Below are 14,010 nucleotides of genomic sequence, written 5' to 3'. Positions count from 1 at the left end.
CCAACATCGGTGGGTAACTATGATTTCTTTTTTTTTTTTGTCTCTATTAATTATATATTTGTAAATTCATACGTTGTATGAATATTTTTGTAAAAATTATTAAGACACATCTATTAAGATTGAACGAATAGTTATCTTACATTGTCATTGCCTTTCGTACTACCAATGGAAACATCCACTTAATAATTCTGTTATGTCTATAACAATTTCAACATTCGGATTGTATATATTTACCACAGTGACCAACGTTTTAACAAGTACCCCAACAAAAAAAAAACAAAAAAAAAAAAGGAAAGAAATATGTCTGGAACGGTAAGTGATAAATTTTTTATGTAAACTTGGAATAACAGTTCAACTATAATAGTCAAGGGAAAAATATAAAAACAATTACAATTATGTGCAGCCATCTTCTAGATTAAAATATTAAAATAACAGTTAAACTTGGTAAGTGATAAAATTTTTACGTAAACAGCTTCAAATTTATTGCTTCCAATTATGTGCAGCCATCTTCTAGATTTCATCCTTCACCTCCATACTTGGTACTATACTTTCTAAAGCATATACATTAACAATTACAATGGAAAAAACTAACACAATACACATTTAGGGGCGCGTAGCGCCCGTGATGCAAAAATGCCTCTCGCACGCACGTTAGTGCGTGCAGAGAGGCTAGTTATATATAAAACCAACAATCTTTTTTGGGGTCACAAGCTTCACCAATTTTTTTTTGGACAAAAATGCCCCCAAAACAATTTTTTTAAAAGCAATCCAAAATAATGTAGGGGTATTTTTGTCATTTTAATAGTGTTTTTTAATAATTAATTCTTTTTGTACAATTTTTTTATTTTTTTATTTTTTTTATTTTTTTTAAATTAGTACCTCACAGTAGGCTAGCAATAATGTGATTCAATTAGTTGTTCATTAAATATTATTTTCTCTATTTTTAAACACGTTCAAAACATCTTAAGAGGCGTGTAATGCCGGTTATAAAAAAAATCTTTCACACTCGCATTGTATGTGATTAAATTAGTTATCAAATTATTGTTTTTTTTTCTTTAACAAGCGATATTATCTACACTAAGGGGAGGAGATGAGCTTAGCCTCACAATGGACTAGCAATAATGTGATTAGATCAGTTGTTTATTAAATATTATTTTCTTTATTGTTAATGTAATTCAATAGAATGTAGATGGAAATTGAAAGACCGATTTTATTATGTGAATCAGTTGCTTTAATTGGTTTGTGAGGGGTTTTTTTCTAGCATGATATAAAATTATTCATTTACTTCAAATATTTGACTTTCCCTTTATCAATTCATGCATATAAATACATTTAAAACGTGTAAATCGCGCGTAGCACGTCGTAAAATCTGCTGCAGTGGGGCATAGTCAAATCTGCTGCAATTTTGATGCTTGTGGGGCCTAATGGCCTATGCGGCAATATCTCTGCAGATATCAATAGGCGCAGGGCAGGGTATAGGATAGGGGAAGATTGGTAAAAAAGTAATGGAGGCAGATTGTCTGCCCTTCTGTTATGGTGCCCTTCCCATCCCCTCCTATTTGTGCGGTCACGGTTAAGCCACGTCAACATTTTATATTCCTATTGCTTTTTATCTTATTATCTCTACTTAACCGTGATCGCACAAATAGGAGGGGATGGGAAGGGCACCATAACAGAAGTGTAGACAATCTGCCTCAAAAAATAATGAGGATTGTTAGTCCTGCAAGTAGAACTTTTAAGATCTGATTTTTTTTTTTTTGGGTCTAAAATAAACTTCAATAGAGAAAACAGGAGAACTACAAGCAATAGGCAAAGAGGTTATACCATTTCTAACATTCTGGGCCTATTGGTCAATTGATTAATTAAGACGACCTAACATAGGATTTAGTTGATCTAAAGTAACTATATGTAAATTTATGTACAAAGTAACTAGAACAATGGAAGAAGAAATGTATGCCCTTCAAAAGAATCAAACGTGGACTTTCTTAAGATAATTCGAAGTCAGATGACCAAATGAATTACTTAAATTCGATTCTATCTAGTCTCTTATAATTGAGTGGCAATTGTGCCTTAATGAACTTAATGGTAAAAAAATTGAAGTCGCCTGTGTGATATGTTTGTTGCCTCTGTAATTTATGTTTTGCATTTCATCGGATGACTCTACACTACAGTCTCTCATTTATTATATTCAAATTAGTCACATCTCATAATGACAGTAAGATAGTTGTGCAATATTGGCAATTAATACATTGACAATGACTTTGAATTTAATACTTCTTTTATGCCTTTGTTATTTTTTTTTTGTTTTATTGTTTTGTTTTTGTTTTTGCTGTTATTTGCACTACAAGATTTTTATTATGCACCTCAAGTTTTTTATATTTAGAAAAATATACATTTATAAGAAATGTATAATTAGACTTTTGGAGTGAAATAACAACACTTTTTTTTTTAAATTTTTTGTCAATGTGTTTTTAAGTGTTATTTTTGGATATTACAATGTTTGTTTGGGGTTGCTTTTAAAAAGTTTGGAGTGCACAATAAAAATTAAAAACCAAACCCAAAAAATAACTAAATTCGAAAAACCAAACCGAAATTTGTTTGTTTGGTACCACTTTTAGTGGTTCGGAAACCGAACCAAATAATCCTTGTAATGACATTGTTTTACTTACACCCATCTAAACATTGTCATTTTACTTTTATCCTATGACCTAAATGGTGGGTGTGGGACCATGAAATTTTACTTTTATCCTATGACCTAAATGGTGGGTGTGAGACCATGATTTTAAGGAACTGTGACAAATGGCACCTCCGGTGGCAAGAATGATCGGATGCCTGTAGCGCATGAAGTGTAGTCCGATAGCCTTAGTCCAACAGGCTAGGCTTAAGCCCATTGAAGATATTACTTGCCTTCCAAGAAAGGAAACCCTAATTCAAGACAAATTAGAATATCTTTGGAATTAAGCACGTAATCATAATCTTAGGAGGATTTGATATCTTATCCTAGATTTTATCTTAGATAGTCTCCCGATATAGGGATTACTTTTCCTACAAGGACTCTAAAGATCTTTATAAATACCATAGCTTAGGAATTTATCAGGGAGGAATCGATCACAATTAAAGGACATTCTCTAGATTCTTCATCTTCTTTGCAAGATTACAACACACATATTCTCTCTACACCTAATATTAGAGGCTCATATTTTATACACCGGTCTACACGTAAATACATCCATGGAGACCATCTCCTTAATATCCAGTCATAGGCTATTCGTCAAGGCTGGTTCATGATATGCACCATTCTTTCTTAGACGTAGTAACTCGTGGTTTGGTTCTCGGTCCCTGGAGATATGTAAGTCCAATTTGGATTCAACCACACCCTCTCCCCCAATCAACCTCATTATCCCTTCGCCCGAGATCATAGGAAATTCTGGCTATATCTCGCCTCCATCCACGGATGTGAGCGAATTTGGTTCAAACAATGGGGTTCTTCTCCTCATGCCCCACTCTCCTCCGCAACACCTTCACCACCTTCAATCCTCTGCACTTTCTCACTTTGTGCTCCTCATCAGTCCTCACCACCCCTCACGGCCTCTCCCTCTGTATTCATCTTCTTGTTTTACAGGTTTAAGTATAGAAAGGAAAAGGTAAGCCATCTCGACTTTAATATTGTTCTTACTTGTAGCATGAAACTCTAAGGGTTTGGGGATTTTTGCTCGATTGGAATTTGGGGGATTATAGCATGAACTCTGATTCCTAGTTTTTTTTTCTCCGTTTCGAATTCCTGTGGTGAACTAGTGAATTGCTCGCTGTTTTTAGGGTTTTTTAATTGGTTTTTTTCTTCTTCTTTTTTTGGGGTTTATTCGATGGTTTTGGACCTTTTGGTTATCTTGGATTCTTATGTTGGAGCCTGGAGATTAGTTCTATGTAGTGCTACTGCTACATTTATGGTTCTGCTGCTCCTTAGAGTTTCATGGGCTGTGAAAACTATCACATTGCCATGCCACACGCACATTGGTAACTGGAAGTCCAAAAGGATGTTGAAAAATCAGGAAGCCGTGGTGAAGAAATATACAAAACTCTCATCCTTGTTTAGCCGTATTGCAGTTACCAGTTAGTGGGATACGAGAAATACCAAAAAAAATTAATTATTTTGCTATTAGCCGGTCAAGTTCAACTAATTTTGTCAATTGGGGAAGGGTACTTGAAATGGTTTTGTTCTGACATGAAAAGATGTAGTTACTAATGATGTTGTGATGTTGATAGAAATGGAATAAAAATTTGATTTGGACAATCGATTTCAAGTCGAACTGCTGTATGATATGATGCCAACAATTACATCCAATTTTCAATTATTTAAAAAAAAAAATTGAAACTGAACCAAGCCAAAAAAACTGAATCAAACTGAAAGGAAAAACAAAGAAAACCAAACCGAACGATAATTTCAATTTGGTTTTTTATTTTTGGCAAAAAACCGAACCAACCTCTAATCAAACTCACACAACTGTAACAACAACAACAACAACCACTTAGTACTATAGTCTAGTGGTATTCCTCTTCACTTGTAAGTGAGAGATTTTAGGTTCGATTCAACTGGATTAGCTCCACCTAACCCAACAAATTAAAAAGAGAAGCCAAGAATGGAACATAACTAAGTGGTTTGGAATATTGGCCCTTTCGCATTGTCCCTTGTTATGGCGCCCTTCGTGCACCATATTGGACCACAAACAAACAATTAATGTTCCCGATCAAACTGTTGTAGGCATAATTTACTGAACAATTATGGAGGCCAGAGAGAGAGAGAGGGGTGCGGCATAGATAGAGAGAAAGAGAGAGATGTGTAATTGTGGGTGTATTCTATTCCACCCCATTGTGGCTTTATTTATAGTAGTAGGATAGGTAAAAACCTTTCCCTTTAGGATTACAACATTTAATAGGTAATCAACTCCTAATAGGAATATAAGAGATATTCCAAGATATACTAGGATTTACACAATCACATTCCTATTCTAATAGGACTGCAACACTCCCCATTGAGTGTGTAAATACTCAAGTAAATGGCGCATCATGTCTTCAATGATGAAGTAAGTACAGTTGTTGAAGTCGTCAACACAATGAGAGAATGCGAGTCTCATATCAACAAAATAATGCATAAAAAAATAAAACTCACAAAACCTCACTATGGTAAAACCCAAGGTGGGGAAAAACCCATAGTCTAAGGAGAAACATGAGAAGTTGCATTAAGTCAAAACTATACGTCTTTTGGACGCAAGTAGAAGAGCTCACAAGGGTATGATCAGCCCAGGATGGGTGCCTCGTTAAAACCTAGTTAGGTAGTAAAAACCCAGTGGGAAAAATGCTTCTAATCGTAGGGAAAAATAGTACATTAAGATCAAGTGAGTATACTTCTGGATACTTCCCCTGAGTTTGACATAACTTCCAAATGAGAACTACAAACATTGAATATGATAGTTAAGCATACCAATTCCTCGGACAAGCTTCTGGAAGGTTGACTTTGGCTTGCATGACTTCAATCTCTTGATGCTTTGCTGATGTAGACGCAATATGTCCTGGTGTTGACTTCGTTGATGTATCATGGCTTGGTCTGGTTGATACATGCGGCATAATCTTCATGGATCGTTGTTGGGACTAAACGATGGATGAAAACAACAAGTACTTCGAGAAATGCTCAACAAGAACTCCTAACCATGTCTCACTTATGGCGTAGTGAAGTGAGGGGAATTTTGGAACGATTCGAAGGTTTCGCAACTACGGTCATATCGTGGACCTTCCAAGATATTGCGATATCCCTAATGGTAAAGACATAACCATTTGGGGATTTTTCCTTGTGCGGGTTTGATAAGTAACTTGCGTCAGCATAACAAACAAGGTAAGCATCATTCCGAGGATCAGAGGGTTGGATCCACTTGAGATGCGTTGGGATTTGCCCTCGTAGTACCTTCAGGGTACGTCTTTAATACCAATTCAGTGGTTTCGTGTAGGCCCAGTGCTGCATCTTTACCAAGATTAACAGCAAATGAGATGTCCTGTCTAAATACAATGAGCTAAGTACAACGAAGCGCAACGTTGAACTCATATATGGAAATTCGGATTCCATAACCTCTTCAAGGGTTTCATTTGCATATAACATATGGACGATCAAATGTATACTCAAGGGTGACACATTCAGGGTATAGTTCGACTGGTATACCAAAATACCGTCAGAACAATGCTCCAACTTCGAGTTAAAGTATAAACGAGTTTTCCCAAGATCTTTCATCTCAAATTCCATCTTCAGGTGTGAGGCAGTTTTCTCAAGCCCTTCCGGAGTCTTAGTGAGATTCGTGTCAACGACATAAACTGTAACTCTAGCAATTTGGAATAAGATTCATAGTTTAACATGCAAAGGCATAATTCATCCCTAACTGATCAAATAATCACGTAGACGGGTATACCACATCCATCAGATTGTAGTGAACGCCTCAAAACAAGTTAAGAGGGTGTTCCATGGTTTTGGAACTATTTGAACCAATCCATGTAATTCTTCGAGAACTTACACGTAAATCTCCGTATCTATATCCCCATGGAGAAACACTAACCACATTTCATAATGCTGATATCAATCACAGGACGTTTGAGAGAAACCTTGAGCCGTAAAGTGTGCATCATATAACACTATTTCATTTATCTCATAACGCTTCCTTTCCCACTTATAACACAACAGGGTTATCTTGGGCAGTGTAGGGACAACAGGTCCAATACACACTTTGGTAAGGAATTTGACCTAGATTGTAACTTTAGTTGTCCAATCAGTTCTACGTTGTCACTTAATCAACGGAACACGGTTCGATATCGTCGCTTTTCATTTATGTCGATAGCTACCATATAAGTGAAAACATCATCAATGGTAATCTCATTTCAATTCCATTTTCTCATCCAAACTAGTATACTGGACCAAGAACTTCAAGTCTCGAGAGTAATCCATATTAATCTCATGAGATGGAAATGATTTGAGACAACGATCAAGTTTAGATTCATTGTTGTGCCGTGTCTTCCTCTTTCAGGGAATTGAATCCTACGAACCGAGTGATCTGTCATGCTCCAGGCCAAGACAGATTGATTGGCTATCCGCCGGTGTACTGGACCTTCCAATAGGGGTGTCCAAACTGTCCAACAGGGGCAGCACACCCTCCAGGGATGTTGACTTGACGTCCGTTAAGTACGTCTATCTTTGCAGGCATGTTTGTAGCTGGTATATGATCTCGTCACTTTAGCTAGATTAGAGGAATGCGTATAGAGCAACATTCTGAAATCTAGAAGTCATCGCATTGCTTATCACACTTGTGCGGTATGGGGATCGAGATGAGACATAGTGGGCAACGTCCACGCAAATTCACGCCGTTTTCCAGGAATGTTGACGTTCTTATCTCCCCTTAACGGCGGGAATACCGTCTTATTAAAGTGACAACTCACAAATGAGCGGTAAAGAGATCGCGTGCAAGGGCTCGAAGAGAGCTAATGTGAAGGAGAATCATGATCGACAAAAGATACACATCCTTCTTTGAGGACCCATGGTGGTACGTTGCGGCGACGCAACTTGGCACATGGAATGCACACCCAAATGCGTAAATACGAAAATCGTCAAGTTTATACCCAGTAACCAATTGTAACGTCATATAGGTTGGGTGGCAATGGGCCTCAAGGACTGCGTACAAGGATTGCATAGCCCTAGGCAGAAACCGAAAACTTGGTACGTTTACCAAAATTCAGGCGATCATTTAAATTGTGCTTTATGATCACTAGGCGAGGCTATTTGGGGTGAATCATGGGAATTCGATGTTCAATTATAAACCCAAAATGACATGCAATACTTTATCGAAAACTGTCGATATAAACTCTTCGGCATTATCCAGTCTCCCGGACCTTATGGGATAAGTAAGGTGGTGAACCCTTAATCGGCCATGAGGTTTAGCAGCAATGTGTGTGGACAAACATGTGACTAGTTTATCGATTCATTAACCAAAATCATAAGTATTTATATGGTCTGCATTTTGGTTGGATTAGTCCACATATATACCCTTGAATCTACTGTGAAAAGTGAGTCGTGTCATATCTTTGCGAGGAATGATATAGAAAATCAATTTCCCTAATGAGCATGCTTGGCAAAGTGTGTAAGCACAAGGTCCTTACTTCTGGTAAGGAGATGCGTTGTAGCATCATTGTTCGACCTAAGTGTCCCAAAAGGTCATGCCAAAGCAAGTAAACTGCTCAATCACCCAGCTCCAGGCCGGCCACATATGGCATGTGCCCCAGTTGGGGGACAGCCCATTAGCCCGAAATTAAAGCTTCAGGCTTATTTTTGGAGGTGGTGCAAAGATATTTCACTTTATTTTCTTCAGTGGTTTCATTTATGATCATTGTCATCTTGAATATCCTTAAAAACTCAACTTCAGAGAGAATTTAAGGTCCCTTAAATGGTGATTTAGTACCATTCATACAACGAGGAGCGTGCCAATGCTCTTAATCAGGTTGGATAAACTTGAAGTTGTTGTTAGAGATGTGATTCAGGTGTAAAGTTAGTGTGCGTAGTACGCATTCATCCAGACAACTAACTTTCCCACATTCCTACCTAATCACATGGTTAATTGAATTGGATCACATGTATTAAGAAACATGATTCAATTAACTCATATTCGAGGACAATATCAATAAGATTATCCATAAGTAAAACATACACCAAACTTGAATCCAAGAACATAGAAAAATGTTCACAAAGTAAATGGTTTACTAAGGGGATTCGGCCAACAAGGTTATCCATGTCAAAATTCTGCTCTTCCAATGGTGTTCGGTGGAGCAAAATTAGTCTCACATATTGACTACTAGAATGATACTCCTCAACGGCACTGGTAGGGGCACGAACAGGTGCATAACCAATGATCTATTCCATTTATACGGAAGTAGATTCTGCAAGGGTTGAGGTTTGGGAATATTATCCTTTATTCTTGAAGTTTTAGGTCTTAGGTTACCAAGGATCATGCTTCGGGCATGATGCCACACCTTGGCAGGCCCTGATTCTACCATATGTTATGGTAGTAATCAGATCCGAGAATTTGGTAGACTTCTGCTTTCTACACTGCTATTTCAGGGGCGAGTTAGAAACAAGGAAGGATGAGAAAAGTATTCTCCAGTCAAAATTCGATCGGATTTATAAACTTCAGAATTGTACTCATTCATGGACGTAATCATGGTGTGCTTCAGGCAATGTCTTTCATGATTAGACAGTCTGTAGGAGTGAGCCAAAGAGTCATGGAATCCTCGATCGGGAGGTATTTCCATTTGTAATGCTTTGAGCATAAGTCTTCGAATGAAGATCATGGCGGAAGCTTATTCATCTCTTCTATGCCATTGTTGGCTTCAATGGTTTCTCAGCTTCTTGATAGTCAAGTGGAGATTCACGTCTTGTAACCCACATAAAGTGGTTTCTAATAGAAAACGTCCAAATCAGGAAAATCGAACTTGTGACGGTTCGACAATCCACTGAATTGGAGGGAACAATATTGTGATTGGTGCTATGGGAATGAATCATCCATAAGCATCAAAGTTAGAACATTCAAGTTCTAAGACATGGTTTTCATGAAAAAACATCGGGTTTTCATAGGTGTATTGTTTTATGAAAACTTCGGGTTTCAAAGGCACTAAATTTGAAACTACAGGTTCAATTTAGTTTATGAACGTTTAGTTCATAAAAGAGAGGTTCCTGCAAGAACACAGAATGCAATATACAACTAAGTGTAGTGGATTTGGGTTGCTTCATGAACTCAAGTGTGAGCGCTTCGGGACTACGAAAGTGAGTCAACGGTTCAAAGAGAAGAAATAAAATATTGAATCGTTATTGTCCAAAAGTGGGCTTCAGACCAATAATTTTGGATTAATTATCAGATTAATGGACTGCAGGTCACTTTTAATTAATTCAATAGATCGGGACCATTCGGGGTCGATCGTAGAAGCAAAATAATAAAATTTGTCGAGGCCCATTTATTATTTAATGTTGGCTGCAGGCCACACAAATAAATTATAAGGTCCAAATTGGGCTCGGGTTAAATAAATAACAACCCTAGCAAACTGAGTTGTGAGCCGTGACAAAAAATCAAGGGAAGCCCAACCTGGGCTTGGGTTGTAATAGAAGGCAGCCCATGCAAGTCGGAGTAAAAAGAAAAAGAAAAAAGGCCCAAAAATGAGGGCAAAAATGTTTGGGTTGTTGGCAAACTTTTTCTCCTTTTTTTTTTTCTTTTGTTCTTGTGGACTGGTAGTCCATTGTAGAGGGAACAGGCTAACAAGCCTAGGAAGAAGAAAGGTCAGCCCTAACTGGCTGCAGGGGAGAAAAAAAAACCAGGCCGATTATGTGGGCCCAAAAAAAATCTGGTAAGCTGAGAGTCCAATTTTGTGCGAAGGCCAAGAGCTGCAGGCTCAACGGGCTAGGCTGCTTGGCTGAGTTGTGGCTTCCAGCTTGTGATTTTAGGTTTTTTTTGCTTTCTTTTTCGATTTCTAGGGTTTTCAAAACCCAAAAAAAATCATACTTCTATTTTATTTCAATTCTTTGACTCACAAATTCCACATAGCGATTTTATAATTGTGTAATGCATGAAACAAATATATATATATATATATATATATATATATATATATATATATATATATCGGAAGGAAAATATAAACATAGGGGGTTCATGCATCATGGGGAATGTTTTCATACTTCAAGGTCGTTTCAAATATCTTACTTTATTTTAAGCGTACCTGATTGGCAGAAAACAACAAAAGCCTTTGAATTTGTAGAAGATCCTTCTCGGAAAACCGGAATTGCATCTCCAATGCGTTGTATCACGTTCAACACAAAAGGTCGTACCCAGTGCACAAGGCTCCCGCTTTACGCAGGGTCTGGGAGAGGTGAATGTCGGCTAGCCTTTCCCCTATTTATGGAGAGGCTGCTCCCAAGACGTTCAACACAAAAAAAAAAAAAAAATGAATCAATAGCATGTAGATCAATTCAATAAATTAATAAATTAATCATAAAAAGAATGATTAAAATATAATACTCCCCTGATTGAAGAATAAACTCTCTTTAGCGTAGCGTTAAGAGCTTGCTGATAACGTGTTGTAGGCATAATTTACTGAACAATTATGGAGGCCAGAGAGAGAGAATGGTGAGGCATAGGTAGAGAGAAAGAGAGAGATGTGTAATTGTGGGTGTGTTCTATTCCACCCCATTGTTCCTTTATTTATAGTAGTAGGATAGGTAAAAACCTTTCCTTTTAGGATTACAACATTTAATAGGTAATCAACTCCTAATAGGAATATAAGAGATATTCCAAGATATACTAGGATTTATACAATCACATTCCTATTCTAATAGGACTGCAACACAAACTTTATTGTGGTTTATTTTGTTTGTTCCTTTCTCCAGCTCACTTTTTTTTGTACCTATCTTTTAGCCACTCCATTAGTGGACATTGTAATTGTCAACCTATGAAACAGTCAAAGTTTATATTATATGTCATTAATCTGCTAACAAGCGACATTTGAACTATGGTGAAAAATACCCGCATTGCTTAATTGAAAAATAACTTAAAAGCGCGATTGAATGATTCTCACTTCTATTTACCTACTTCATATCTTTGTTTCATGTGTTACGTGAGGAATTTGATTTCTTCAATCTCATGATACAACTTAAATAACTACGGCCAAAGAGTTAAATAGGCTAGGAAGAAAGAGTTTGAAGTTGGGTCGTTAAAGATTTCATTTTGCGATGCTTGACAATCGTATGTGTTAATGGAGTAATCCTATCAGCAACTATAGATTTAGAAGATTGTACTTATTTTTTGTAGTGGTAATTTAAAAACCTTGGCTAGTATCAGTCATACGTATGATTAACCATTGTAGCGTTTGCATGAGCATGAGGATGAGTATACTAGCAAACCTTAGTATTTTTATACTTCTATTTCCAAAATAATATGGAATCTAATAGTGTATTTAAAGGAGTTTGGTACAAGTTGAATTGTTGAACAATTTCATCATAGTGCAAAGGCCCATACGAGAGTGACCATCAGAGACTTTCTTTACAGTTCATGGTTTCCATGCATGAATGACATCTTGCGCGCGGAGATTTGTTGGTGCGAAAAGCTGGTAGCATAACGCACGCAAAAATATGTCAGGACAACAGTAGGTACCAGTGGTGAGGCAAAACGCTGAAATAGGATGTGATTTTTTTTTTAAATGTCATATGAACTTATACTCATTTTTTAATTTGTCATATAAACTAAATTTTAAGTAATTTGTCATACCAATTTTTTAAAATCATAATTTGTCATCTTTCTCTAATTTCATCAACTTTTCCATTTAATAAGTTATGTGCCTCGCACATGACTTGTGTTTAGGGTTATATCGGTCATTCTAATACCTTACTTCCCTTCAACAAAAAATTATGGGGTTTCTCAGGCAATGAAACAATATTTTTGATATGATAGCAATGAAATGATTACGCAATGCACTGTCTTCTAGTTATTCCAAATATGTAATGATACACAAGTGAGAGTTTGCATTTTAGCATGTCACGAAGACATAATTTCATACGGGCTCTGTAAATGAGAAACAAGTTGATGTTTTGTGCCACAAATGAAGTTGTAAATGCATGGCTAAAAATTTAAGTGTTTGTATTAAAGAAAAGTAAAAAAACACGTGAAAATATGTTAAAATGACCTAAATAACCCTAAACACAAGTTATGTGCGAGGCACATGACTTATATTGGATGGAAAACTTAACAGAGTTAGTGTGAGATGACAAAATTAATGATTTTGTAAAGTTGATATGACAAATTGAAAAATATGAACAAGTTCATATGACATTTAAAAAAATTTCCCAATAGGAAGTCGTAGTCATATTGGAACTACCTTTTATTTTCTATTAAAACACAAGTAGATGCGGAAGTATTTGGACAATACGTGAGTAGACCACAAAATTACCTAAGGAAAATAGACATAGTTTACCCTATGGTAATTGACTTTTATGCCGTCCTGTCATCGGGTCATAACCGGTCCAATGATGACAGGCACCGACTCTAGTGATTGAATATTTATCAGACTCACAAATAGATCTACGCGATAGCTCCAATATAATGAATTGGGAGATTTGGTTTCCCCTATGACCCTGTGTGGAGTCACTAATGTTAGAACCAATAAAATGTCAAATATATAATACATTACAATTTGCACAGTTTATTTCTAATGAAAAATTCAACAACAGATACAATATATCAAAATATAAACACTTAATGAAATTGCATATAAAATCACAAATCACTGACTTGTTCTTTGAAGATAGAGGCTTGCAGAAGCAATGACATAAATTCGTCTCTACACCAGTGTAGCAGTTCAATGGACATCTATCTTGCAAGATACAACTATCTAACCCAAGTTCTTGCACTCGAACTTGAATTCTTGGCGAATTGGTTGTGGTGTTTCTCTGTGAAGTATAAAAAGGAAGCGATGGAATTGTTATTTTGGTTTCTAATTTGACTGCCATATATATAATGGCGTAATGGAGCAGTTAAAGCCGTTCATGTTTATCTTTAAGAACGGTTGTAATTGTTCATGTGAGCAGTTTTATCCTTTTGGAAAAAACTGAATGCAAAAATAAAAAATGTAAAAAAATACTTGTGTTTTTCATCCATCTGAGCCCAAGAGCCCCAAGGCCCAAGACCCATCTTTGACATTTAATATATGCACCCAAACCCTCCAAGTCTAAGGCCTAAGGTCCATGGCTTTGGCCCAATTTCTTTCAAACCATAAGTGTGGGAACACACTTATAAAGAGGATCTGTGGAAGAGGAATGGACGATGTGGGACTAATGGTCCCCCACAAGTTCACAAGTTCCAACAATACCCCACATTTTCTATTCAAACTCTAGCAATACCCCACATTTAAATAGAAAATAAGATACTAACAAAATTAGTAATGGTT

This window comes from Malus sylvestris, chromosome 17, assembly GCF_916048215.2.
Source record: "Malus sylvestris chromosome 17, drMalSylv7.2, whole genome shotgun sequence".
NCBI lineage: Eukaryota > Viridiplantae > Streptophyta > Magnoliopsida > Rosales > Rosaceae > Malus > Malus sylvestris.
This window is presented reverse-complemented; position numbering follows the sequence as displayed.